The sequence below is a fragment of the Ambystoma mexicanum genome, chromosome 4p, assembly GCF_040938575.1.
Source record: "Ambystoma mexicanum isolate Mex_15411 chromosome 4p, UKY_AmexF1_1, whole genome shotgun sequence".
NCBI lineage: Eukaryota > Metazoa > Chordata > Amphibia > Caudata > Ambystomatidae > Ambystoma > Ambystoma mexicanum.
Genome location: NC_090927.1, coordinates 294,821,894 through 294,849,291, shown reverse-complemented (window position 1 = coordinate 294,849,291; position 27,398 = coordinate 294,821,894).

The following is a 27,398-nucleotide window of genomic DNA, read 5'->3' as shown; positions in this document are numbered from 1 at the left end:
AATGCATGTTCTCTTAATCAATGCCCTAATCATAACAATACCCACTGAACAACAAACCCAGGTAAAAGAGAGGCTGGGTAGTTGGAGGGGCACTTTTTCTTGGCCATAATGATAACAAAACTCAACAGAGCCAGGGAAAAGTGGAATGTGGTTTATTACAAGCCCCCAAACAAATGGGTGTCCACAAACAATGGAGAAGAAACAGCATCTTATTCGTGCCCTTTACTACACATATTAAGCCTCTATCCTATTATCACAGACGCTATATTTCACGACAGCCCCCCCAAAGGCTAAGCATATGGTTAAATGAGAGGGCGACTCTGAATTAAGAGAGCTTAATGGATATCTGACAAATGGAAAAAGCTAGGCACTCTGGATGCCCCTCTGCTGTAAAAAATATACTGAAATCACTGGGCTTTTAAAATGTATTTAATGATCGTATTCCAAGCCCATATAACTCTAAGGACATTCTCAAAGAGCCTCATGCTCGGAAAATGAACTTTGAGCTTCATCTGTTTATGCCCACCAAAGTACCTGTTAGAGGTTTCCTCCCACTATGGTATGTGAAAGGTGAACTAACTACATATTTAGCACTGGAATCAGCCCCATTAGTCAGAATATATTACTGAATTTCATTTCAACCAACCAACTCTAGCCTCCATCACAGGAAAATGGCAACAAAATACTAATACTTGCTGCCATTGCAACTCAAGCTCTCTGGAATATCTACTTCACTCTGAATTCTTTTGCATCTCTTATGTATATCATAGGAAGAGGTTTATCTGTCCTTTGATACAATCTACAATTTGTACACAAATCACAGTAGCTCTTTTCTATTTACTACAGGCAAAGGAACCAGATGTTTGCTGGTTCTTGTGGTATTATTTGGTAGCCACCATGAGGATCAGAAAGAGATTCTTAAATTATAAGGTGTGTATCTTATTTTTATACTATGTTTTCATTTTTCTATTGTATGATAAATTGTATGCTGGCAAATCTTTTTTCTTTCTGCCTGAAGTTTAAGTATTTTAGGATTAGTTAGAAAGGAGAGTGGGAGCCCCTGTACTGAGTACCAACATGTGTCAAATACCGTGTTCCTTGGAATCTCTTCCACTCCGGAGGGTCTACAACCATGTTTTAGCTCACTGTACCCTTAAGAAGAGAAATATCCTTTTGAATATCAGTTTTTGTCCGACCCACAAGGGCAGACCAGAACCAAAATGCTAGGCATTTCTCCTCTGAGCAAGAGTACCATCAGCAACCCCAGACACGTGTTTCAGCCTTGTTGGGCCTCCTCAGTGAGGTGAAGCGGATACTCCCTAAGGCCCAATGAGTAAGGGGTCTGCACCTGGATTACCCTGGGTTACTTAGGGTGTAACCCCAAGTTTTACAAAATTAGAAAGGAGTGTCGGAGCCCCTCTACTGAGAACCAACATGGGTCAAATACCCTGTTCTATGGAATTTCTTCCACTCAGGAGGGTCTACAACCACGTTTTAGCTCACTGCACCCTTCAAAGAAGAGAAATATCCATTTGCACATCATTCTTTGTCTCACTCACAAGGGCAGTCCAGCACCAAAATGCTAGGCAAATCTCTGAACAAGAGTACCATCAGCAACCCCATGCAAATGGTATTCCCCTCTGTGAAAGGAACAATGAGCTACAAGGTGGTTCCAGACCCTCCTGAGTGGGCCCCCTTCCAATGAACAGGTCATTTGGCTATGTTTGTTGTTGGTAGAGGGGCTCCTAGACGTTTCTGAGAATTTTTTGGAACTTTGGGTTTCACCCTAAGTTACCCAGGGTAATCCAGATGTGGACCTCTTGCTCACTGTGCTTAGAGAGGCACAGCTTCACTTCACTGATGAGGCCCAACTAGGCTGAAACACTTGTCTGTGGTTGCTGTTGGTACTTCATGGGAGCTGGGTGGCGATAACAGGTCTGGCCTTATGGTGTTATTGGTGAGTCTAACAGGACCCAGACCGTCTGCCCTTGGATTTTAACTGCTATCCGGATGGTTTCTTGCAGCAGGTCACCATAGGCATATAGTTGTCAATGGCGGGTGCATCCCCTTCGCATTTCTTCTCTTTCCCCTCCCCTGTGGGATTAGTTTACTACAGGGGCAAGGTCTGTCTTGTCATACCTGAGGAAAAGGCATTGGGCCTCATTACGAATTAGGCAGAAAATCGGCGGTAAATCTGCTGTTATGGATTCATCATTACCGCCATGCATTGGCAAAGATTCAATGCCGAATTACAAACTGGCAGGCACACGCACACAGCAATGGCAGTAATGGGCAATCTGCCTTGTGGAGTTACCGCTGAGCACTCAGTGGTATGTCGTATATCCCTCAAGAAATTGCAGAATTACAGTTACTGCCATGGCGGTCCACAGAAATTCCACCTGCGGAAATTCATCATCGCTCTAAAAGGAAGTTCCACGGTGGCCATTTTGAAAAGCACAATCCATCCAATATCTGGAGATAGGAGTGCCATCCAGACACCCAGCTAAGGCCAAACATGCCCACAGGAAAGAGAAAATGCAGGGTGCCCAATATGAGGCAGCAGAAGCCAAAATTCTGCGGGCTGGAGCTTACAGTGTTGACAGAGCAAGTGGTTGCCAACTCAGAGGAGCTATATCTCACAGGAAGACTAGCCAACAGCGCAAACACCACACATGGGCAGAAATCCTGGACAAGGTGGTGGCTGTAGGGAACGTCCAACATGATGTAGAGTACTTGAAGAAGAGGTGGAATTAGGGTCAGGAACCTCATCTCCAATCACCGCCAGAAGACCGCTGCCACTGGAGGTGCACAGTAGAACCCCTGCTACTGACACTGTGTGAGGAGATGGTCAGAGGGATACTGCACATGGTCGGGATCAAGGGCATGGGCACGGCAGAGCTAGGAACCAGAAGCCAAGCTGAATCTGGTGAGTACCACAGTGGCACATGCAACAATGACTGCAAAACCCTGCAGGCAGAAATCAATCACCATCCATGTGAGGCATCAGGCCCCATTATCAGCAACCATTGACCACTGAACCCCCCTCACATGACACCCATGCACAGCCAACATAGCCACCATGCACCCATGCAACTTTTTCCTGCCCATGGATGCATAACAGTTGATAGTTGCATTGCAGCCACATGCACATCAGCTACCATTGCCCATGTAAAGACACATTGAGTAGTACATATCTGACAACATGCCCACCTGACCCACACACAACCAAATGCACTCCACCCACCGGACTGCACCTCCAGATACCTGCCAAAAACAGTCCAGATGCACCACTGCATAGGTCAGCCTGTCGAGGTTGTTATCCCGGGGTCGGCTGAGCCGTCCGCGGACCTCCGGGCTGGGAGGCCCCAACTCTTCCGTGTTCCCCAAAAAATTAGTATGAGACACACACAAGAAGTAAGGCGGTTCTGCTGTTTATTAAAACAACGGCAGGGATGGGTCTAGGATCGTACGCGTCCGTCCAGACTCTCAAAATTCGTGGGGCTCGCAGGCCCTTTTTGCCGCAGTATGACGCGCTACTTGCGTTACCTGGGAAAGTTAGCAAAAAAATCTATTGCCACTCCGGATTGGTTCCTCGAGTGGTAGGGTTAGTATAGTATACATATAGAGAGCAATATTAGTGGTTGAGGATGAGTCAGGTGGTATACTTGGGTTGTCCCTTCTATTAGATAGTTGAAAATTGTTACATGAAGACCCCTGATGATTGGCTAATGTTAGTGGCATCAGTGGTGAGTGCCCCCATGTTCTGATTTGTCCTCCCGCAAGCCCCCCAGTCTGGGACCATCGTTATTCCCAGCTCATGGTGTACCTGTCACTAGCAACAATGTGTAACTATGTGTTTGTGCAGACAATGTGCGGGTTTGCTCATAGGCCTGAGAGCAGGCGATTCCCATCGCTGTAGGTGTCCATCTAGTCATTTCACTGTTGCAACCTGTGTCCCAGACGTGGGACCCAGGCGACTTCTTCCTCGTGGGTCTGGCACCTTGTCAGGTCGGCTTGGTCACGTGTGGAGAGACCGTAGCTGGGGCGGAATTCTGCACATTTAAAGTTGTATTTTGCTTCTGTGTGCCTGGCTTTGCTTACAGGTGTGACCTTGGCACCGGCTGGTAGCATACGAGTTGCAACATCGCCCCTTTGGCTGTGAGCTCTCACTGGGCTCGTTCTGCATGATCAGCACTTGTACTCTCGCTCATTCAGTGTTCATGGCGGTTCTTGATTGCGGCCTACTTGGGCCTGGTTCATGGGTGGGGATGTGTAATGCCTGGCACCTGTGTTGCGGTTTGACATGGCTTCATAGACAGTATTACGTCTTCTTTATATTCTCATCACGATGCGAGGGGTGGGAGAAGCGTCAGCAAGCGTATACGCGAGTGCTTTATGCGTCTTGCTTTTCTGCATTACTAAAAAACCTATGTGAAAAATAATAAAGATGCGCGTCAGTGGGTGTATCCGTCACTTACGTCATAGCACTGAATATATTCTTCGTGTAGGTTGGTGCGTGAGTGACCAATGTGCATGGTGGCACGTGTGTTCTTGGCAGTTGGCTAGGTCGTTATGGCATCTCTAACGAAGTGGGGGCTTGTTGTTGAGGTCTTAGTCGAGATCATCCATGCCGCAGGTGTCGGCTTGAGTAGGGCAGGCTGGTGGGCATATACTTATGTTATTGAACCAGGGTATTTGGTCGTCTGGTAGATAGACAAATTCATCTCGTGGTGGGTGTCTGGGCCGCGATCTTCTAGGCCATGGTCGCGAGGAGATTGGGGGGAGCTTTTTCTCCCATTCTCCCACTTCAGTCCCCCCTCTGGTCGACTTGTCGACCACAAACATATCCTTTTCTTTATCTCCTCTTACTCTCCATATTTTGGTCACTCCTCCCAGGTGTCCATAGTGGTTGACATGTTCTTCAAATGACCAGTACATATATACACAGCTCTCTCCCGGTTTGCAGTATACCCATCTTCCAATATAGCTCCTCGGGTTTCTTGGGTTCTCAAGCTTTACGGATGGTGGGTCTAAGTGATTGGTGATGATCTGTTTGCGCAGTTTCTCTCTTTCCTTTATTATCACGTCGGTGTGCTGGTCATCATCAGTTGGCATCAAGGGGTGCATGCTAACCATTTTGATAATTTCGTCTGTAGTGTGTGCCTTCCTGGCCTTCCAAAACCTTATTACAATCAATACAGCTGCAGCCAGTATTATGCATCCAACTATTACCTTCAGCCCGTCCGACAGCCATGATGGCATCCATGACCATAACAATGAAAGCCAGCTATTATCCTTCTTTACTCCTTTACTTTCTTCCATCATTTTGGAGTGCATCTGGGCTAGTTGTGATACTGCTTCAGTAAGTGTACCATTATCTGCATCGTTAGCAGGAATAAATGTGCAGCATGACTGTCATATTTTTGCACAAACTCCTCCTTCCATTGCTGTGAGAAGATCCAGTACATATCTGTTCTGTAGTGCTACCATTCTTACCGCTCGCAGCTCCTCTTTTATGGCATTGAATCCATTTACTGTTGAATTAATCGTCATCATTAGTTCCCATCGGGTGATCTGGAGCCATTTAGCGTTTGCATAAGCTTGTAGTCCTGGGTGTATTATTGACGAGAAGAACATTTCTGCCCTGCTGAATAATCTATGCTCTGGTGAAATAGAAGTGAGTGCTGTTTCCGACCTTCCCCACAGGTAGTTTCCTGTCAGGGGTTCTCCTTGTCTCTTTATCCTTGTTAGGACGTTATTGTTGTTGTTGTTCTCTCCCTCCTGTGATTGTACGGATCTCCTCTTCCTCTTGTTTCCTTCATCCATTTTGGGGAAGTTGGCCATGTTCACATGTTTTTGGGGCACCACTAGTGATGGTACGTTGATGTGTACCATTGTGTATATACCATTCCACAACGGAGGCAAGGTGTGATATGCCTTATCTCCGCAGGCCCCATAGTGATCCATTATTACTGCCGTTCCAGCACCCCCCTCTGGTAGTTCTAACACGCTTCCACAGTTGGTGTTATATCCCACCTCCACATCTCCTCTGTGTTAGTAGCATAACTTGGGCGCGATCAGCGGTTGTATGCTTATTGGGTCTTCATCCTTCTCCATCCATGTCAGCATGGGTACGTATTTGCCCCATGTCGTCCAACATCTGTCGTTGTGTTCCTGTATGGTGGTAATATTTTCTCTTGTTATCATGTTGCTACCAACCACTCCTATTTCCCATTCATTGTTCATGTATACCTTCCCTGTTATTGTTATCAGTGGCCTGGTATACAACATCCTTGTATACCAGGAACTTCAGTGGCGTACCAATCACATGGTAGGTATTGTAGTGTTATCTTCTTCGTTTCTCCCTTTTCAGGGCCACTCGTCATATAACTGAATGCTTCAGCGTGTAAGTTACTCTTATGGTAACTCAAATATGACTTGAGGAAATTGTTTTCGTATGGGTATGAGTCTCTTGTTTCCCACTGCATTCTCACCACCGTCCCTTGAAATCGTCCTCTCGTTTGAAATAGTGCCAGATATACTATACATCGCACCGTCTTTTCCTGTATTTCTGTGGTGACGAATGTCCGTGAAGCGCTCATGGCGTATGGGATCAAAGAGCACACATAACAGCTATCTTCTGTTGTCTGCTTACCAATTTGGGACATGTGCTGGTACCACATGTTGTTTGAGACGTGTGCTGAATCTGTTATGTAATTATCAATACCCTTGTTATCAGTATATGTGCTGCGTTTAACTCTACTTCCCTTATCCGTAGGGTTGCTAGTACCACCTGGTGTCATACCTGTTGCAGCCGTGGGAGGGGGCATGTTAGTTTTGGGTGCAGCCATAATATTGATAGCATAACTTTTCTGCCATACAGAGGCAGCCAGCAGACCAGTGATGACCAATACTCCTATCATTTTTATTACAAGAGCTAGTCTCACCGGCATTTTGCTCTTACCTTGCTGCAGTCTGGCAGCTTATTCTTGCAACGTTAAAGTTGCCTGCCTGAAAATCCTCAATACGCTTGTTATTATTGTTAGTCGTTGTTATTAAGCTCTCCCTATCAAGTAATCATTCAGTGCCCAGGTGAAGAGCTGTTCCCACACTAATCTTAGTGATCTATCTCTTAGAGCCGGTAAGTGCTCGTGAAGATGGGGAAATGATTGTTCTATGGCCAAAACAAATGCAGTGTAATATATGCGTACCCTCCTTCTTTTTAGGTACTTTGGTCTTCTTATATGATATACAAATTGGTGTGATAGGGCTTCAGGGGTGTTATCATCCGTGGGCAGCATCTACTCCTGGGCAGAGTACACTGTTAGTTATTTATCTTCTTAACAATGCAATTATACACGGTACCTGCATGTGCGAGAGAAAACATACAAGTGTTTTATATGTGTGTGTGTGCAATACCCAAGTTTGTTATACAACGTCCTTCAATCGGGGGTGACCTTAGAGGGGAGGGGACTGGTGCTCAATTGGGCAGAAGTTTGTTTACTTTGTGATCTCGTGACCATGGGATGGGCTGTAGGCAAGCGTCCAATGTCTATCTCAGTAGTTGCCTCTGGGGAATCTGGGGGGTGATCAGGTGTAGTGACGCTACTGTCATTAGCTGTGGCTGATTATCTCCTTCGCTGCAGCTGATGCTATTGATGTCGTTGCTCTTCCAATGGCCCTGTCATTAACAGTTGGGCGGGTCTGGAGTTTGTAGATCTTTACGTCATGTAGGTGATTCCAAGCACGCTTATCCTGCAATGTCACCGCTCTGGTAGCTACCTCTTCTACCAAATGAGGACCAGTAAAGCGTGGGCCGTTCCACTTTCGATTAAAGTTGCGGAGTAGCACATGGTCACCTTTAGCAATAGTGCATAGTCCTTCCTTTCCCAGTTCCTTGTTGGTGTCTTCTTGTTGAGAACTCTTCGACCCGCCCCGCGTGAGCTCGAGCTGTTGAGATACAAACGCTACACTAGTAATCAAAGAAGACACATATTGATACATTTCGTCACCAAGAACAGTTGCAGTGTTTTCATGGTCTGTGAATGCTCTTGATGTAGGCGTTAGAGGGAGGTGCATTTTACGTCTCGTCACCACCTCGTGGGGAGTGAGGTGGTGGTCAGACCCTGGCCTATTCCTTAGCTCAAATAGAGCCAGTGCAAGACAGTACAACCAGCTCTTCTTGGTTGTTTGCTGAATTTTTGCGATTTCTTCTTTCAATAGGCCATTCAGGCGTTCACATATACCGTTGGCCTGCGGGTGATATGCGCATGCAAATTTATGTTCAATACCCAGCAAGGACGTGATGTGCTGAAACATTTCATTAGCAAAGTGTGGGCCGTTATCTGACCGCAGCACTTCTCTCACACCCCACCTGGGGAAGACCTCTCTCACTAAAAATGTAGCTGCTCTGAACGCATCCGCGTGTGAGCAGGGTCCGGCCTCGATCCACCTGGAGAATGGGCATACCACTACAATCATATACCTATGTCCTTGAAGTACATTGATCATATCAACGTAGTCAATATGAATGTGTAGGAAGGGTCCCTCTGGCCGGGGTATAGTACCTTTTATCACTTGCAGCGTGTGACCGGCCGTAAACTGTTGGCATGTGAGGCAATTGCTGATGAAATTTGTTACATGAGAATTTAACTCGGGGCAGAACCAATCTTCCCTAATTCGTGCTGCAATTACTTCCTATCCTGTATGTGCTGGATGATGGAGCTGGGCCAGGGCGGTGTTCAACAGTGCCAACGGCATGACCACCTTTCCAGTGTTATTTTGACGCCACAATGCGTCAGTTGGGGACATCGTACATCCTCTTTTTACCCATAGTTCCTTTTCTGTCATTGGTGCGGCTGCCTGTAATTCCATTATCTGTGTTGCGGGGAGATGGGTGTACCCTTCTTTCATCATCATCTGTTTTGCCATCCCCCTCCCACTCCCTCTCTCTGACTCTGGGGGGTTCCATATTTCACCAAAGTATGCTGCATGCTTGGCATGTGCGTCTGCTGTTTCATTCTCTTTCGAGATATGGTTGTCTCCATTAGTATGTGCCGGGCATTTAACCAAAGCTATCTCTTGGGGATCATTAATTACTTCAATTAATTCTGCTAACAAAAGCTCTCCTAAACCCTCTTCTCTGCCATTGAATCAGCCCCGAGTGGACGGTTGACGTGACATATGCACTATCAGAATATATAGTAACTCTTTTGTCAACGCTTTCCTTCAACGCCAAGATCAGTGCAACCAATTCCGCTGCTTGAGCCGAATAATGCTGTGGTAACTGCACGCATTTCACCGGGACATACATCAAATCTTCTGTCATTTTTACAACTGCTGCCCCAGTTCTCCTTATCCCATCACTTTGGTCTATTGTTGATGACCCATCAATGTACAAAATCTCCCCACCCTTAAGTGCATCCTCTTCAACTTTTCTAGTGCATGAGTACGTTTCGATAGTCTGTGTACAATCCTGAGCATAATCACCTTCCTCAATAACTTCTGCTATAAATCTGGCTGGGTTAACTGTACTGCATCTGACAATTGACAATTTGGGTCTAGACAAGATGATCTCATAACCTTACACCCTCTGTGTGGTTAGTGTGGATTTAGGCTTATTCAATATTGCAAATAGCGCATGCTCCACAAATAGTGTGGTTGGGCACCCCATTGTAATCGATGATGATTTCTCCACCGCAAATGCAGCTGCGGCGAGACTCCGTTCACAAGGGAAATGTCCTTGCATGACAGGGTCCAAGTGACCGCTGTAGAACGCTATTGGCTTGTGTCCCATGCTGGTTTTCTGAGTCAATACTGCTTTCATTACTGCTGAGTCGCAATGTGAAAAGATAAAGAACTGTCGTTCCTAATCTGGGGTGGCTAGTACCAGAGCAGTGGATATGGCGTGTTTCAACTCGTCAAATGCCTCCTTCCTTTCCCTTGTCCATCCCAATGTTTTGTCCCCTTTGTGTGCTTCTCTCAATGCCTCAAGTAGGGGTCCTATGTATGAGCTGTAGTCAAAAACCCATGCTCTACAGTAATTGCATAATCCCAGGAACTGCTGCAGCTCCCTCACCGTTTGTGGTTGTGGCGTGTTGGATATAGCTTGTGCTCTTTGTGGTGCAATCTTTCTTCCGTGCTGGGATATTAGTTGACCAATGTATAGTACCTGTTCCTGACAGTACTGTAACTTTTCTTTGTCTACCTTGTAACCCTTTTCAGCCAACACTGTCAGAATTTTCATTGAGTCCTCCCTGCACCTTTTCTCGGTTGTGCTGCAAATTATTATATCGTCAACATATTGCAGCACTGTACTTTCTAATTCAATGTTTCCCAAGTCCATCTGTATTACTCTGTTGAAAAGTGAGGGTGACTCGCAGTACCCTTGTGGTAACCTGGTGTGTTTCCATTTTGTGATCCTGTATGTGAAGCTTGTCAAGTCTTGTGAATCTGGGTGCAGGGGTATTGAGAAAAAGGCATTTTTGAGGTCAATCACGGTGAACCGTGAGGCCTCTGCCGGAATTCCACATAATATTGTGGCTGGGTTTGCTGCTATGGGGTATTCTGCCTCTACAATGTTATTCAAGGGTCTGAGGTCCTGGATAAAACGCCAATACCCTCCTTTAGCTTTGCGCACTGGGTACACGGCCGTGTTACATGGTGATTCTGATGGTACCAATATGCCATTATTTATCAGGACCGTTATGGTTTCGTATATGCCCTCATCTGCCTCTTTTGATAGTGGGTATTGTTTCACTCTAGGTAGTATTGCACCCTCTTTCAGCTTTAGTCTTACTCCTCCGATACTCTTTATGCAGCCCACGTCATAGGGACTGGTGGTCCACAGTGATGCTGGAACCTTAGCCATATCTTCCTCATAGAATGGAACTGGTGTAGATGCGGGTGCCTCAAGTGTCATGGCCATTTTCTGTGCCACTTGCTTATACATCACTCTTAGCCATATATCTACACTCATCATAAATACCATCTCACCTTCTTCCCTGTCTTCTGAAAAGAGCTCTTCATCGGACACCTGGGTGAGCCTGCATCCCTCAGCCAGGGCTATCACTGCCCTCCATGCTCTCCCTTCCCGGTCTTGGGCATGTACTGTGATATAATCAGCAGTTGCTATAATACTCTCGATGCTCACCGAAATCACTTTCCCTTCTGGTTCATTGGCTGGTGTCTCAGGCCTGAACAAATATGCTGCCGGCCTCCTCCAGATTTTTCCTTCCATTCCTGGCATCCAGGCAAATGCCATGTCCGTTCCGTACTGGAAGAGTTCGCCATCCACTGGCTCAGCCCGAGCTACTGTCTGGCCACAGTACGCTTGCAGTATTAGTCATGCAGTAAGCATGTTTATTCCTGGTGTGGAGCAAATCATGCCATCCTCCGTGAAGGAGATTGTCATATTTAACCTGCTCATTATGTCCCTCCCAAGTATGTTCACTGGCGACTCCCTTGAATACAGGAGCGGGACAGACATGTCATAATCTCCAATAGATAAGGAGATGTTATCAGTAAAGGGAACCAATCCCCTAGCCCCAGAAAATCCTTGGGTGTTCATGGCCTCACCTGACATTTTGAATCTACCCTCCCTTATGCAAGACCTGGTTGCCCCAGTGTCAACAAGGAATGATCATTTTTTGTCACCTATCGTTACCGCAATGCGTGGTTCCTCCGCACTATTAGGTGTTATCGAGAGGATGGGACACACCAAGGACGTCTGTGGGCTGTCCTATTGTGGGTATAATGACTGGCCGCTTCCTGTGTAAGGGTTGTGTCCCAGGATGGTCACCCTTCCCAACTGTGTTTGCTGTAGCTGTGTATCGGTGGGGGTTAACTTATGGTCCTGTACTTGAGTGAGCTGTTCCACTGGCTGCACTTAGTGTTGTTGTGTTATTGCCACCTGTTGTTGCGGTAGTGAATATGTCGGCAACTGTTGTTGTGTTGCTAATTGCTGCTGCGTGCTGCTCTGTCATAGTCCCTGTGGTTGTTGGTAACCCTGCTGCTCCCTCATAGGCCCTTGTTGTCCTTGTTCCCCCCATGCTGGTGGGGAGGGTCTCATTCTACACGTACGCGACATGTGTCCTAACATCCCGCAAACCCAACATACAGGTGGTTCCCTGGTCTGCCATGGGGAACTTCCTGCATTATCTTGGTACCCTGGTTGCCCATTGGGGTAGAAACTCCGAAATCCTCCCCCTTGCTGTTGTGCAGGTTGGCCATATCCTCTCCCCCTCATCAGTCCTCCCCTTCCCCTGATATTGTTATAATATCCATTTCCTGGTACCATATACCCTCCTCCTATGTTAGCCGTGTATGGTGGGGGTGGCAGCAGCTGTTGTGTTATAAGTCGTGGTAATTGTGGTAGTGGTGATATTTGTAGTTGTGAGGGATCCTGTGCGGCCACTACTTGCGTGGGGTTTGGTGTCATTGTTGTTGGTGTAGTTATTAGTGCTCCTTCCATGGTGTATTCAGTCAGTTTTTTCTGCACTAATTTAGCCTCTTCCGCTTTTCTATCTTCTTCCTTTTGTTTCATCTTTTCTTGCCACATCCTACAATGGTGTACTATTGTCAATTGTAATTCCGGCCAGGCCTTGGCTTCCATCCCCACTAATTTCTTCAATTGTTTTTGTACTGTCTCCGGAAGCCCTTGTATTAGTATATGGTAAAATATTGCCGGTGTCTTGTCCCATTGCTCTCTAGTCTCCATACGCCACTTCTCCTGAATCTCCTGGATATAATCAACAGGATCTTCGTTCTCACGCATCTTGCGTGATGTAATTGCTCCTATATCTGAGGTGTCTGGGTATTGTACCCTCAGAGCTTGCCATAATGCATGCCTGCAATTCGCAAATGGTGCCCCGTCATGTGATGTGTTCTTTATTGTGACCCCGGGGAAACCCACTCTCTTTCAGATGTCATCTGCCGCATCCCCTAATATTGATATTAATAGGCCCTTCACGTCTCCTACTGCTAGTTTCTGTCCTGCAGTGTGCTTTTCCATCTCGTATATCCATTTTCCCGCTCCTCCACTTAGTGATGGGAGCCTGCACTTTATATTTTCCTTATCGGCATGCTTCCAAGGGACGTATTGTGGTCTAACCCCCCTCTCCAATAGCGGCATTAGATTGTGTCCCATCTGTCCCCCCAGTTGTCGCGGTGTGGAGTCCGTATACCCCTCCTCTTCTTCTGTGTCAACTAGATCATCTGTCATGTCCATATTACCGCTGCTTGTTGTAGCTTCCCCTTCATTTCTCCCCCTTCTCTTATTATTTTCTTTATTTAATGTGGGTGTGTGTGTCCGTTCTTCCTGCCTACGTCCGGGGAGATCTCTAAGCCTGCCGGCGTAGGGGGTGTGTTCAGGAGCGGGTGTAGGCGGGCATGTTGGGCGGAATGATGCGGGTGTAACTGCACGTGTTTGCCCTCCCGCCACTTCTCGTTCTTTCTCCTCACTTCCCTCCACTTCTTCCTTCTTTCTGCATGCCCATGGTGATTCCCGGTTGCTGCGGGTGATGTACAATTTGTCTAAGCTTTCCCTACCGCCGCTTCTTCCTTCTCCCCCCATTCCTTCTTCTTCTTCGCTGCAGAATTCATCCACGAGCGACAACCCCCAATCTGTCCTTTTCCCCCTAATCGTCACCGTTTTTAAGTCTATTAAATCCGTTCCTTCCTCTTCTCCTTTACCAATTTCTCCCCTTTGCGCTGATGTTGTGGCTACTTCTGCATCCCGACGTACATATGTCCTTTCACCCACTCCCCCCTTTCCTCTCTCTCCTTTCCTCTTCCCTCTTCTCCACTATTTCACCACCTATTTCCTCTCTTTTCTTTTTCAATTCCTCCATCACCTCACTACTCACCTTCTCTAATATCCGTTCTTCCTCTCTCCTCCTTTCCCATCTCTCTCTCTCCCTTTCTAATATGCTTTCTATTACTTTACCTTCCTCGTATTTCCTGGTGCTCTCGGATAGTATTTTCTTCTTCCATATTTCCATTTCCTTTTCTTTCTCTTCTTCCTCTCTTTTCCTGTCACGCTGTGCTGCTCGAGATACCCTTTCTGCTATCGCCTTCATCCTTTCAGCTTCCCTCTTCCGTTCTTCAGTTCGTTCCCTCTTTTTCTCTAACTCATCCTTACTTTCCTTCCTTTCCCGCCTTCTCCCTCGTTCCTATTTCTCGAGCTTTTTGATCAGTGCATTTTGCGCATTCCTTAATTCTGCCAATCGTTCCTCCAACATCTCCTCCTCTGCTCGTAACAGCTCCCCTTCTCTCCTTTTATCTTCCTCCTCTCTTATTTCACTGCTGCCCTCATCGTCCTGGTTCATTCTCCGTACTACCTCCTTTTCTTCTCCCGTGAGTGTCCCTCGCAATTTTAACAGCACCTGCGCGGCTACCCACTCGTCGTGTCCCATGGTTGGGATGGGTTCTTCACTATTCTTCCCTTCCTTTGCATGCATCTTCGTACAAGTTGGGCCTACCGTACTTGTCACCTCCCCCCCCCCTGTGTAGCTACCTGTAGCTGTATATGGTGGTGGGCTGTACGCGAGGTTCGAATATCCCTCAGCTGCCGTTAGTTGTTGCCTTACTGCTTCTTGTAGTTCCGTCACAGGATATAACCCCCCTTCTTCCTTCTTTACTACTTTCGCTAGGAGCATGTCGTCGGTCCTTTCCTTCTTTACTTCTATTTCATTTGCGATGCTAAGCTTTACGTCCCCCTCTCGGTCTCTTCCCGCGCTCTGTGCACTATCAACCTCCTTTTCCCCGTTTCCCTCTTCCTCCTTAATCTTCTTCCCCTCCTTCGTTTCCTCCACAGTGAACATCCCAGTTGGTCCTGGTCGGGACCCCTGGAACATCCTCCATAAGTTAAACACCTCCACGTGATGCGCCAACTTCTTCCCCTTGTACGTGTTATGTATGTGTGTCAGTAGTGAGTGTTGGACGTATGGGTCGAAACTGCCGTTAGGCGGCCAGGGTGTCGTCATTTTGTTGTCTGTCCCTTGTGTCCATTCTATGCTGTATTTGATCAGTTTTTCCCTATGCGGTGATAGTGTTTTACACATATGCTGGAGTGGGGTAGTGAGGGTATTCCCCCACCCTCCCGATCCTAACCCGTATGACATGGTTACACTATGCTTTTAGCTCCCTTCAGTATAGTTGTCGTTAACTGGCCCCGAAGTTTGGGGACTTGCGACCGTCCGCTAAAAGAAAACAGTCAAATATAACAATTGCAAATATGCTGTCTTTTCCAATGTTTGTTTTTCTTCCTTGATACCGTTACGGCCCCCTGCGGCTACGGCGCACGAAGCCCCCTGTGGCTGCGTGCCCTGTGTGACGTGCTTATACAGCCGTCCCACTTTTCTCCTCCCCTCCTCCTCCTACCTCACTCGGCGTGGCCGGTGTTCTCCGTGCACGGTCACTTCCCCCTCTCCACCTGTCCCGTATTTGGGGTGGCCGATGACCTTCGTGCGCACCCCCTGCCCTCTATTCACTTCCCCACCACCCTTCAACAATGCTGTGTGGTCAAGGTATCCTATGAAAACCCTACGGGTGACGTCACCGACCTCTTCCAAAAACTACCGGTAAGATCTTTTACACTTCAGAAAGCTCGTAATAAGTTTTTACTGTTTGTCCCCGTTATCCCCACAGCTGTCCTCTTGTTACGCCTGGAACAAGGTAACCAACAATACACGTGTATAATCGGACTGCGCACGCTGCGTCGCCTCGCGTGTGATACGCCCCTCAACGGGAGGGCTTAACCAGCCAATTATCTTCCGTACTAGGCAACAAGTTAGCTACCACCTACAGGAAAACATCATCTATCTATCGAGTTTCACTGCTCGATCAATAGGTATCCTCATCTACTCATTGATCAATAACCGCCAATTCGTAGGAAAGCCACACACCCACCCCCCTTACAGGTGGCCACGACCAAGGCCAAGCAGTGTCTACGAGCAACCGCACGTGGTGCTTTCTTGCTCCACCCACCCTTTTCCGTGACGTTGTGGCGGATGGCTCTCGCGCCTGTCCTGCTACCACTCACTTCCCCGTCAACACTAATTGATCAAATCTTCGCCGCACACCTTAGTAACACCTCCCACCGCCCTTATTGCACTTCTCCCCCCTCCCTCACAATCTCACATTGCTTGTTGGGTGTGACATACTCACCAAGTTCTCTTGATGCGGGGCCGCTCGACTGCATGCACCCCTCCAAGCGGCTCGCCACCTCTCCTCGTCTGGACCACGTCTGGACACTCGCCAACCGCGGGCGGGATACTTCTCAACCGACTCCCGAGGGCCAATATCCGGATTGCGCTGTCCGGTCTTCTCGCAGTTCCGCGATGGTCCTTTTAGTCCTCAAAAAGGGGGCAGCGGCAGAGGGGGCCCGCGCCGCCGGACCTCCTCGCAACGAGAGGCCTTGGAAAAATGAAAAGGTAGATCGTAAACAGATCTCAGCAGTGCCTCCAACTTGTCGAGGTTGTTATCCCGGGGTCGGCTGAGCCGTCCGCGGACCTCCTGGCTGGGAGTCCCCAACTCCTCCCGTGTTCCCCAAAAAATGAGTATGAGACACACACAAGAAGCAAGGCGGTTCTGCTGTTTATTAAAACAACGGCAGGGCTGGGTCTAGGATCGTACGCGTCCGTCCAGACTCTCAAAATTCGTGGGGCTCGCAGGCCCTTTTTGCCGCAGTATGACGCGCTACTTGCGTCACCTGGGAAAGTTAGCAAAAAAAACTATTGCCACTCCGGATTGGTTCCTCGAGTGGTAGGGTTAGTATAGTATACATATAGAGAGCAATATTAGTGGTTGAGGATGAGTGCCACCATCGTTGTTCCCAGCTCGCGGTGTACCTGTCACTAGCAACAATGTGTAACTATGTGTTTGTGCAGACAATGTGCGGGTTTGCTCATAGGCCTGAGAGCAGGCCATTCCCATCGCTGTAGGTGTCCACCTAGTCATTTCACTGTTGCAACCTGTATCCCAGACGTGGGACCCGGGCGACTTCTTCCTTGTGGGTCTGGCACCTTGTCAGGTCGGCTTGGTCATGTGTGGAGAGACCGTAGCTGAGGCAGAATTCTGCACATTTAAAGTTGTATTTTGCTTACAGGTGTGACCTTGGCACCGGCTGGTAGCATACGAGTTGCAACATCGTCCCTTTGGTGGTGAGCTCTCGCTGGGCTCGTTCTGCGTCATCAGCACTTGTACTCTCGCTCATTCAGTGTTCATGGCGGTTCTTGATTGCGGCCTACTTGGGCCTGGTTCATTGGTGGGGATGTGTAATGCCTGGCACCTGTGTTGCGGTTTGACATGGCTTCATAGATAGTATTACGTCTTCTTTATATTCTCATCACGATGCGAGGGGTGGGAGAAGCGTCAGCAAGCGTATACGCAAGTGCTTTATGCGTCTTGCGTTTCTGCATTACTAAAAAACCTATGTGAAAAATAATAAAGATGCGCGTCAATGGGTGTATCCGTCACCTACGTCATAGCACTGAATATATTCTTCGTGTAGGTTGGTGCGTGAGTGACCAATGTGCATGGTGGCACGTGTGTTCTTGGCAGTTGGCTAGGTCGTTATGGCATCTCTAACGATGTGGGTGCTTGTTGTTGAGGTCTTAGTCGAGTTCATCCATGCCGCAGGTGTTGGCTTGAGTAGGGCAGGCTGGTGGGCATATCCTTATGTTCTTGAACCAGGGTATTTGGTAGACGAATTCATCTTGTGGTGGGTGTCTGGGCCGCGATCCTCTAGGCCATGGTCGCGAGGAGATTGGGGGGAGCTTTTTCTCCCATTCTCCCACTTCAAGCCCATGGCCCAACTAATAAATAATAAATAAATACATAATAATACCTTTGATGCACCTCCAAATCTAGCAGGCCAACCCATATCTGACCATCCATACTCAATGTATGCCATGTACACAGTGGCTGACAGATGATGCCAGCCCTCCCCTCCCCCCAGGAGGCACAACACACAGTGATGACAACATACAAGTGAAAGTTAATGTTGTTTTCCGAAGCACATCAGCAACAATGTGGTAACACACATGTCAATTTGTCCCAACAGGAACCCAAGACACCCAGGAAATGTCCCGGGAGACTGGACCATCCAGGAAACGAGCAACAACCACTGGCATCAAGCAGCCAGGTCAAGGCAGTTCAGGGAGTGGGAGTGTGCCACCCAAGAAGAGGCACCAGTCCACCAGACCACTGACAGACACTCCTGCCATCCAGACGGACAAGCCCACAGACCAACACAGACCCCAGGTGTGCAATCTGTGCCACCAAGAAGAGTCCAGGACAGTGTCACATCAGGTCTAACTACAGATTCACAGGTGGGTAAGGGTGAGGATGCCAGCCAGCAATCAGAGCAGGCCACTAGAGGCACGATGTAGAGCAGTATGAAGGTGCCTCCCCATTATCCAACCACCTACATTCCCCGGTCTGCAATTTGTCGCCTGAGTCCTCCCCCCTGCACAGCCTCTCACCACTGTACACATCACCATCCCAGCATGATGTCTGGCATGCCCTGCACTATGCAGAGGACTCACCAGACGATCAGGACACCGGTGCTCAGCGTCATGCCCAGCACGAGGGACATGTCCGAATGCTAACACCACCACCAGACCCTGCACCCACACTCCAGGCCATATGGGACCCTCTGTACTGGATGGAACAGAGGCTGGCAGAAATGTACACCATAGCACAAGAACACTTGGGGCATGCAGAGTCCATGCGTGACTGCTTCCAGGGGTCCTCGGGACGATTGTCACGGTCCATCCGACGTCTATGCAGGAGCACATTCACATGCAATGCCTGTGTCTCACCAGCCAGAAGGTCCAGAAGCTGGCTGAACAAATGTCCTCATCACATGAGACCATGGCCAGAGACATACATCTGAGCATGGAACATCTACGGGGGAGCATGCAGCGGGGCTCAAAGTCCACTACCCCTACTGAGGGGTCAATGCAGAGCACACCACCCAGGCTCTCACAACGGTGTGCCGCAAATACTAAAAGCCCATCAGAAAAGGGGGATAAGCTCAAGTGCTAATGGGAGTGGTAGTTGTTGTTGGGGGTGGAGGGGTGTGGTTGTTGTAGGGGGTGGTGGTGGGGGGTGCTTGTTGTTGTAGGGGGTGGTGGTGGTGGTTGATGGTGGGGGTGGGTGGTTGTGGTTGTTGGTGGAGGTGTGGGCGGTAGTTGTAGTTGAGGATGTTGTTGCCTGATTGCCAGTATTAAACACACTTGAATCTTCTTCATGTTGGGGGAATCAATTTAATACAATTCAGACAGATGCATTCATTGCATGTATGGGTGTCATGTCTCTGGAGTCAAAACTAATTTTCTATGAGCTCATGGCGGACCATCTGTCCTTCCTTTACTTCTCATCTTAGGGCCTGTGGTGCACGGTCGACTCCTCCAGCCTCTTCCTCATCAGAGCTAGGGGGTCATTGTCTTCATCTGCAGGCATTGCCACATTCCTGCGTATGCACATGTTGTGCAGCATGGCGCAGACCACTATGATTTTCCTGACATTTTTGGGGCTGTACATCAGTGCACCGCCTGTGTGATATAGGCACCTGAACTGGAATTTCAGAAGGCCAAATGTACTCTCAATGCAAAATCGTGTTTCCTCTGTGAATCATTATAGGCCATCTCCTCTGGTGTGGCAGGGTTTCGCATGGGGGTCGTTAGCCATGGCAACTGCGGGTATCCAGCATCACCTGCAAGACATGAATGGACTGTGTGAGACATGGTGGTATGTTGACCGTGGTATAAGTGCATGGTCGTGCATTGCATACTCCTACGTGCGTGTCTCGGTGTATGGGCACAGGTCACCTTGTGTGCATCAGGGTTGTTTGGGCATGGTCAACATGGCTACCTTGCAGTCATATGCATTGTGGGAGTCACCAGTCATGTGTAGTCTGTCCCTGATGTGATATTGGCAATGCACTGGCCAGCTATGTTGTGGCACTAAGCCATGTGGGGTACATGGATATGCCTACATGGGTTTTAGGTTGACATGATTGTGTGGTGCTGCCTAGCATGGCTGGATGGCCAGATTTATCACATATGTCAAGTATGTGTCCTGATGTGGATCAGTCATGGTGCCTGGCCTATTCTGGGTGTCATTGTTTTTTGCATCATGTTACTTGTGGTTCATTCACTTCACTGCTACTGATGAGCTCCATGTGCACGTGAGTGCTTCTGCCAGTCAGGTCTGAGGATTACTTTCTGTCTTCTGTGCCTCTTCATGTACGTTGGCAGGGTGCTGTTGTGCAGAATAAGTGTTGCACCAGGATATCGGGCACAACAGTGACTGATGGTGAGATCGGCATCACAGGTCATCTGCACGTTCATGGAGTGATATTGTTTCCAGTTGCAGTATGTTTGTTGAGTTGCCTGGGGTTGTACCAGTGCCACATGGGTGCAGTCCAATGCCACATTTGTCTTGGGCAAATGTGCGATGCTCTAGAACCTTGCCTTTGCTGAATTCGCCTGTGCCTGGGTGATGGGCAAGGAGATAGTCTGGTGTGCATGCATCATTAGGGCATTCAGGATTTGGTCCAGCACCTTTGCAAATGTTGGCTGAGACATGCCATGCAGTGTCCCTACTGTGTGCTGGAAGGCAGCTGTGCCACAGAAATGTAGGACTGACACAAGCTTCATTATGGGGTAGCTGTTCGGATGGAAATGGCACTCTGCAGTTGTGCCTGTGTCCGGGTGAGCAGGTCGGCGATGGTTGAGTGGTCCAGTCTGTATGAGGTGACTAGATGCCTGTTCATGAGTGTCCATGGGAGTGTTCGGACATGTGGAATTGGGGCACTCCTCTGCATGTGTCTCCTGCATCCTTGGTTGCGCCTGTCTCATTCCCTGCGGTGGTACTGCATGCTGCTGTAGCTCAATGTAGAGTAGCAGGTTGTGGAGCCCGTAATCTACATCTGTTTGTGGTTGCTTGTTGCTTGGATGTCTGTTGGGGGTGGGTGTGGGTACTTTATACTCCACCTGAGTGGATCTGGTGCACCTGGGCTTTGATTTGTGACACCTATTTGCATTTCCCTCCACCTTTTTTCTGGTGGTAATCATGATGTGTTTTTGCGGAATTACCTCCGATTCCCATCGAATGTGGCAGAGGGGCCAGATGGGTAGCAGAAGGAGGAGTGGTAGGAGAAGGGAGGACATTTCTGAGAGAAAGAAGACACCAAACAAAAAGAAGGAGGTTGGGCTGAGAGCCCAACAGTGCCATTCAGGCAGACATTATTGATGGCTCCTAGAGGAAGGGAAGAACACCAAGAGTACATCCCAAAGGCTTCCACCATTCATCGTGAGGAAGAGAAAGCGGAGAGCACTGAGACCATTTGGGGGAATCCAAAGGTCTGAAAAGGGAATGACAAATAGGATATCACTGACAGTCTGCCTTGAAGAAGCATTGACGTAGGTGTCAGTGATGGGCAGGCCTGGATTAGAGACCAGGAGATGCTTCTTGAACATTTTCCTTCCAGACTTTGAAAGAGAGATAGGATAGGTGATAGAGTAGAGAAGATGGGGGGGTTTGAAGAAAGCACCATGGGGGGAGAGGACAGAGAAGTGTGTAATCTGGATAGAGGGAAAAGGACTATGTAGAGGAATATAGGGGGTCAAAAGCCTAAAGTTCAAACACACAGCAATGCAAAACATCCAGATTTGACTTTCCTAGATGGAGGGAAAAAAGCCTAAAATTCAAATACAACAGCAAATGCAAAACACCCAGATTCTTTGGATTGGAAAATGTTGTTGTGTTTATCATTTCTATGATGTGTACCATTGTACTGTGTGTAAAGACTAGAGGGGGGTTTCTGTACTCCTGCCCTCTATATGGCAGAGTGGAAGCACAAAGCACCCCAGCCAAGATTCTCTATCTAGTAGAATGGACTGTGGGATGTTTTTACCCATGCATCCGAGCCCTACCTCAAAAACTGTGCAGTACTGGCATTAAAAACATCATGATGGCCAGAGCTTCCCAGAAAATGCCCAGGGAAAGGCATGAAGAATAGGCTGCCACCCATTTTTGCCGATGTTATGGGCACAGAAGGACACTGCCTAAAACCACCATTGGACTACCCACACCGTAGTCTGAAACCATTGGGAATGGCAATGCTGATTGCCAAAAGCAACCTAGAATTGTGGGGAATTCATTTTCTTAAATCCCAAAAATGGGTGCATTACCAGTACTCACCACTATCAGAAAGCCGGCGTTTTAAAACAACACCAGACTTTTTTTTTTTGTGTAAAACTGAATGAATGAACCCAAAGCATGCCAAAGAAAGACTTACTGAGGGGTGGATACAATGTAAAGTTATATTCTGAAGTGACTTGAAGGTTTATAACAAGACTGGCTGAGCTGTGGATTTCAGCAGTTTAAATAAATTTGGACTGAAAGACACTAAAAAATCTAAATGTTTAAAATAAATGAGTGACCTACTTTTGAGTGTCACATAGGTTGCAATTGTTTAAATGTCATAGTTTTAAACTTAGAATCAGCATTTTAGCTGCATATGTAAAAAAATGGTTAGTTTATTTGAATGCAGAAAACTGGGTAACTAAAAGTGACATTAGCTGGGGCCTGGCTTAAGGAACTGAATTCTGCCCACCAGCTACCCCCGACAGGAGATGAGACTTGCACAACAGCTGTGTTCCCAGGCCTGGCTACCTTTTGCTACTCCCACCAAAAGGGATATGACACTTCTCTGATTGAATTACCTGGGCTCTGCAGGAAATTGAACAAAGCCCTGTCCTGACTCAGGCAAATGTTTTATTATGGGGGCCGTAAAAGTGGCTTCCTCCTGGAAGGAAAGGGGAGGAGCACTGCCTGTGAGAGCAAGCTGGCTTGGCAGAACTGGAAAAACCAGAAATTCAACCTTGTGCTGGGGGGGAAACCACACCCCTGTAGCCAGAATATGGTTTTAGAAAAAGATGAATAACTCATAGTACGGACTTGTCATAATTATTTAAATGATAGCATAATTCTTGTGATTTTTCTGCCCACATTTTAAGAGGTTTTTAGAACCGGTGGTATGATCTGGGGGCAAGCTAGCAGTTAAGAGGGTATTACTTAAAATGTATGCATGTTAAAAATCTGACACTTCATCAAGTAATGTCCATACTCCTTGCGCACATGTGTATAAATTTGGGGTAATGTCCGATATTACGAAACCAGTTAAAAAGTGCAAATGTTGCCATTTCTGAATGCAAGCTCCCAGGAAGAGCAGATTTGGACAGGGTATACCTCCTGTGATATGTGATGGGTGCATGTAATTTTAAACAAATGTGTACCTGTGCAAATATGTCTTTTGGGTCAAAATATAGATTGTGTGTAATTGGACAGGGGTGGGTTCTCTGTATCATAAACAGACCTCATCATGATGACACTTCATTTCATTCCCCCAATCAAGGGGAAGAGGATGAAGTGGCCAATGACAAGTGGAGAGGGGTAGAGCCTAGTGATGCTGCACACACACCCATTTTCAAAACACATAAAAGCAGACAGTCAGGACAGATAGGGACCTTCAAATCCATTTGCTGCGGGACGCTCTGCCGGGAAAATCCATACTTTACCTCCCTCAACCTTCAGAGAGCCAACATAGAGACTTCAATCTATCCACCTTCAGAGACCAAGACTTTACTTCAGAATTTGTAGCAGAGAGGTCAACTACAAGCTAAATCCCTCTTTAGCAGGCCTCAAATCATTGCCACTATCACAGCCAGGCGAGCTGTTTGAATTCTTTGCAAGAACCCTTGCCATTTGCCAGAGAGCAGTGTTGTATCCGGAGAGAGACCAGCTGAACCGGAGACCGCTGTATCCGGACCCACAGACCTGATCAGAACCAGAGACCCAGACCAGACCAGCAGAGTAGAGCTGACCCAGACGCTGTGCGCAGAGACCGTCCGTGGCGAGTGAAGAAAACCTGACCAGATCCGTGGCGAGGCCCATTCTATTTCTAAATATATTGTGAGTACCTAGCAGAACTGTGCAGAACCAATCTCTTAGTTAAAATAATATAATTCAATCTATTTTAATCTAACCAGAACTGTCTCCTAGAAGTTGTACCTTGTCATTTTGCAAAACTGTCACTTGTCACTTTGAATTTTAACATTCCAAATCCGAAAAACTACCTTTATTTAATCGCTCATATCTCCGTGACCGTTTGTCCTAGAGACTTGGCTTTTCAACGAACCTAGAACCGCAATCGCGAAAAACGCACGCGTGAATTTTACCGCAATTTGAAAATTCCTCCACGTGTGAAAACAGCAGCTTCTTGATAGAACTGTTAGAAAGTCGTTTGCAACCTGCCAATCATTCCTAGAACATTGCTAATGTAAGCCTGAACTAATTTAAACCAACTAATCCTCAACCTGAACCTCTAGAGGGAATTAAAAGCATTTTAGCATATTTTTCACTTCATTGCCAGCACATATAAAAGCATTTTGGGCCTGTGTTTCAAACTTCTGTAGTCTAAGCTTGCTGGGGTGAACTGAATTACATTTGATTGCATTTCTGAGAACTGTGTGCTTTCCTTCCATTTCCTTGCATTGCATAAAGGGGGGAGGGGATTGCCAGAGAAAAGTGATTACATTGTTTTGTTGAAATCATATTGAGTATTTTCTGTATTGCATTTTTCATTCAACATTACATCCATCTGAACTTATATAAAGTATTCTCTACCACCTTATTCTTCTGTTCCTATTCACAAGTGTGCTAGTGCCAGACTACCCATTATTGATTACTGATCAGATTAAGTGTGATATCCAATTATTAATTTATTATAAAGTGTGATATATATCTATATTGTTTAAATTCTCAAATAAACCTTTTAACTTGCAAAACAGAACTACTTCTTGGCTCAGTGGGGTCAGGGGGATTCCAAGAGAGGGGTGTTATATAGGGGTAGTCATCCAGAACGCATGAACTGGACATAAAGATATATCAATAAGGGTTTCCATTCAGTATCCCAGACTAGGCATTGACTTAGCTGTAGTGTTGAATTGAATCCTCTTACAAATTGGGGGCTCGAGCGGGACGTTTGGGTTAGATCTACCATTTGTGAAGATTAATACAGTGTGCCAGCTGACCAGATACACATATCCGGTCGGATCACCACGCTGTGTTACGCTGTAAAGCACTCCTCAAAGGAACGCTCTAAGGAAAAGGTCTGTTTTGCAAAAATAAAATACAAACTTCTGTAAGTCAGGAAGGAACTCAAATTCCAGAATGACGACCTTGGTAGATATGAAAATAGCCAGAGAGCACTTCTTACATAAGCTATTTGTGAGAGGTGAGTGGACTCATCAGGACCAGACGGTCTGGTTGCAAGCAATCGCACCCCAGATCACGGAAACAGGGTCAGATATATGGAGAGACCAGGGTCCCTTACATGTGGCCCTGAGTGAACTATATATGTCCTCTAAGGCCAAGGATGAGCACAACAAGATTGCCAGGGTAGCGGCATATTTATATTTACATATGGGAGCCATGCAGGACAAATGTGCTGAAGGCCAAGATCTGGCGAGTAGGCAACTGCTGGCATTACAGAAGGGCCAATCTGATCTGGACTCTGCTGAGCAGAGGCTGCAGAGGAGCCAGGAGTCAGAAAATGATAGTAGGCAGTATATCATTAAAATAAAGGAGGATATGGATGCGCTGCAACAGGAAAAGGCGGACCAGGATACCAGGTTTCTGGCCTTGCAGAAGGAGTACCAAGAAGGTTTGGACTCCCTACTGCAGAGCCAGAAAAAGCTGGAGCAACAGTTAGACTTCAATAGGGTATGTGCTGAGCAGGTAGTCACCCTGCAAAGCCACCTAGATAGGGAGAAGGCAGAGAGCAATAAACTGATTCTGAAAGACCTGGATACCCAGGCAGAGTTTGATCAGGAGCGCCAGAAATCTGGTGCCTTCCAAAGGCAAAGGGACGACCTGACGGTACAGATGCAGACTCTTAGTCAGGAAAGGGACACCTTAGGCCAGGAAGTCTGCCACTTAAAAAGAAAAATGGAAGAAAATCACCTGGCCCACCAGGGACTGGGTGACCTCCAAAAAGAACACCAGAACTTGTTAGAGCACACCAGGAGGGTGGAGGATGCTCTAGCAAGAAAGGAGCAGGCCAATAGGGAGACAGCTCAGGAGGTAACCCTCCTGCAGCAAAGACTGGCCCAGTGCTCCAGGACCAATCAGGAGGCACAGAGAGAGAATGAGGCTCTCTGCCAGCACAATGATAGACTCCAACAACAGGTAGCGATGCAGGAGAGACTTATAGAGTCTAGTAAGGCCTTAACTGAGGAACTGAAGGCGCAGGCTCTTGCATTGCAACAGGGAGCAGGGGCGGATAGAGATGAGGTTCGCTGGGAAAGAGAAACTCCTGAGCATAACACCAGGAGCCCTAGTACCAGAGGCCTTTATCTCTCTCAGTCCCTGGACTCTGCCACCCCCATGTCCCCTGGTGCACATGAGCACAGGGCCACAGGGATGGCAGATTACTATCCAGCCAGAAGCATGGGGCTCATAGGCCAGTACCACCCAGGAATGGAGGGGCGGGCATCCGGGTATGGGCACCCAATCATAGTGCAATTTGATGGGGAACCCCAGGAGAGTAAGCCCATTAAGGGCATCCTGAAAACCTCTGCCCAGTTAGGTCAGTGGGGGGGGTACCCATCAAATCCTGGCAGCAAGGAGGGATCTGAAGACTCCTCTGAGCGGTACAGGACACAGGAGACCAGGTCCCCACATTCTGCCAGCCATTCCCAGGCTCGCAGAATCCGGGAAAACCTGGAAGAACAGACAGGAACCTCTGGGAGCAGTGCCTCTGAGTCAGAAGATGAATGGACCAGGGTTACCCGGACCAAAAGAGCCAATAAGACAAAAAGGGCCTTGCTTAAGGACCCCTTAAAGCAGATTAAGGCAATCAGGAGCGTCATCACGCCTTATCATAAGAACGTCAAGTATTCTGTTTGGGAGCACTTAGAGTTGTTTGAGCAAATGATGGAGACTTTCCATTTGAAGGACAGCCAAAGCTGTATTCAATATGTAAAGTGGACCTTCTCCCCGGAATACTCCAGTTTCTTTGCGGGGCTGGAGGACCAAAATCATTTAAGATGGTCCACCTATAAGGCGGCCATCTTGAAACATTTTTCTACTCATAGAAATCCTCAAGAGGCTCGCAAGGCAGCCTACAATTTACAATGTGGGGAGGATCAGGCCCCACAAGAATTTGTGCAGGAGTTAAAGCGTGCTTTTGCACAGACCACAAGAAGGGTGCGCACGGATAGCAGAGAATTTATTAATACGTTTTTCCATGCCTTGCCCAAATACATAATGACCCAGCTCGTGAGGGATTTTCACGAGAAAAGATCTTTAGACTGGGTCATTGA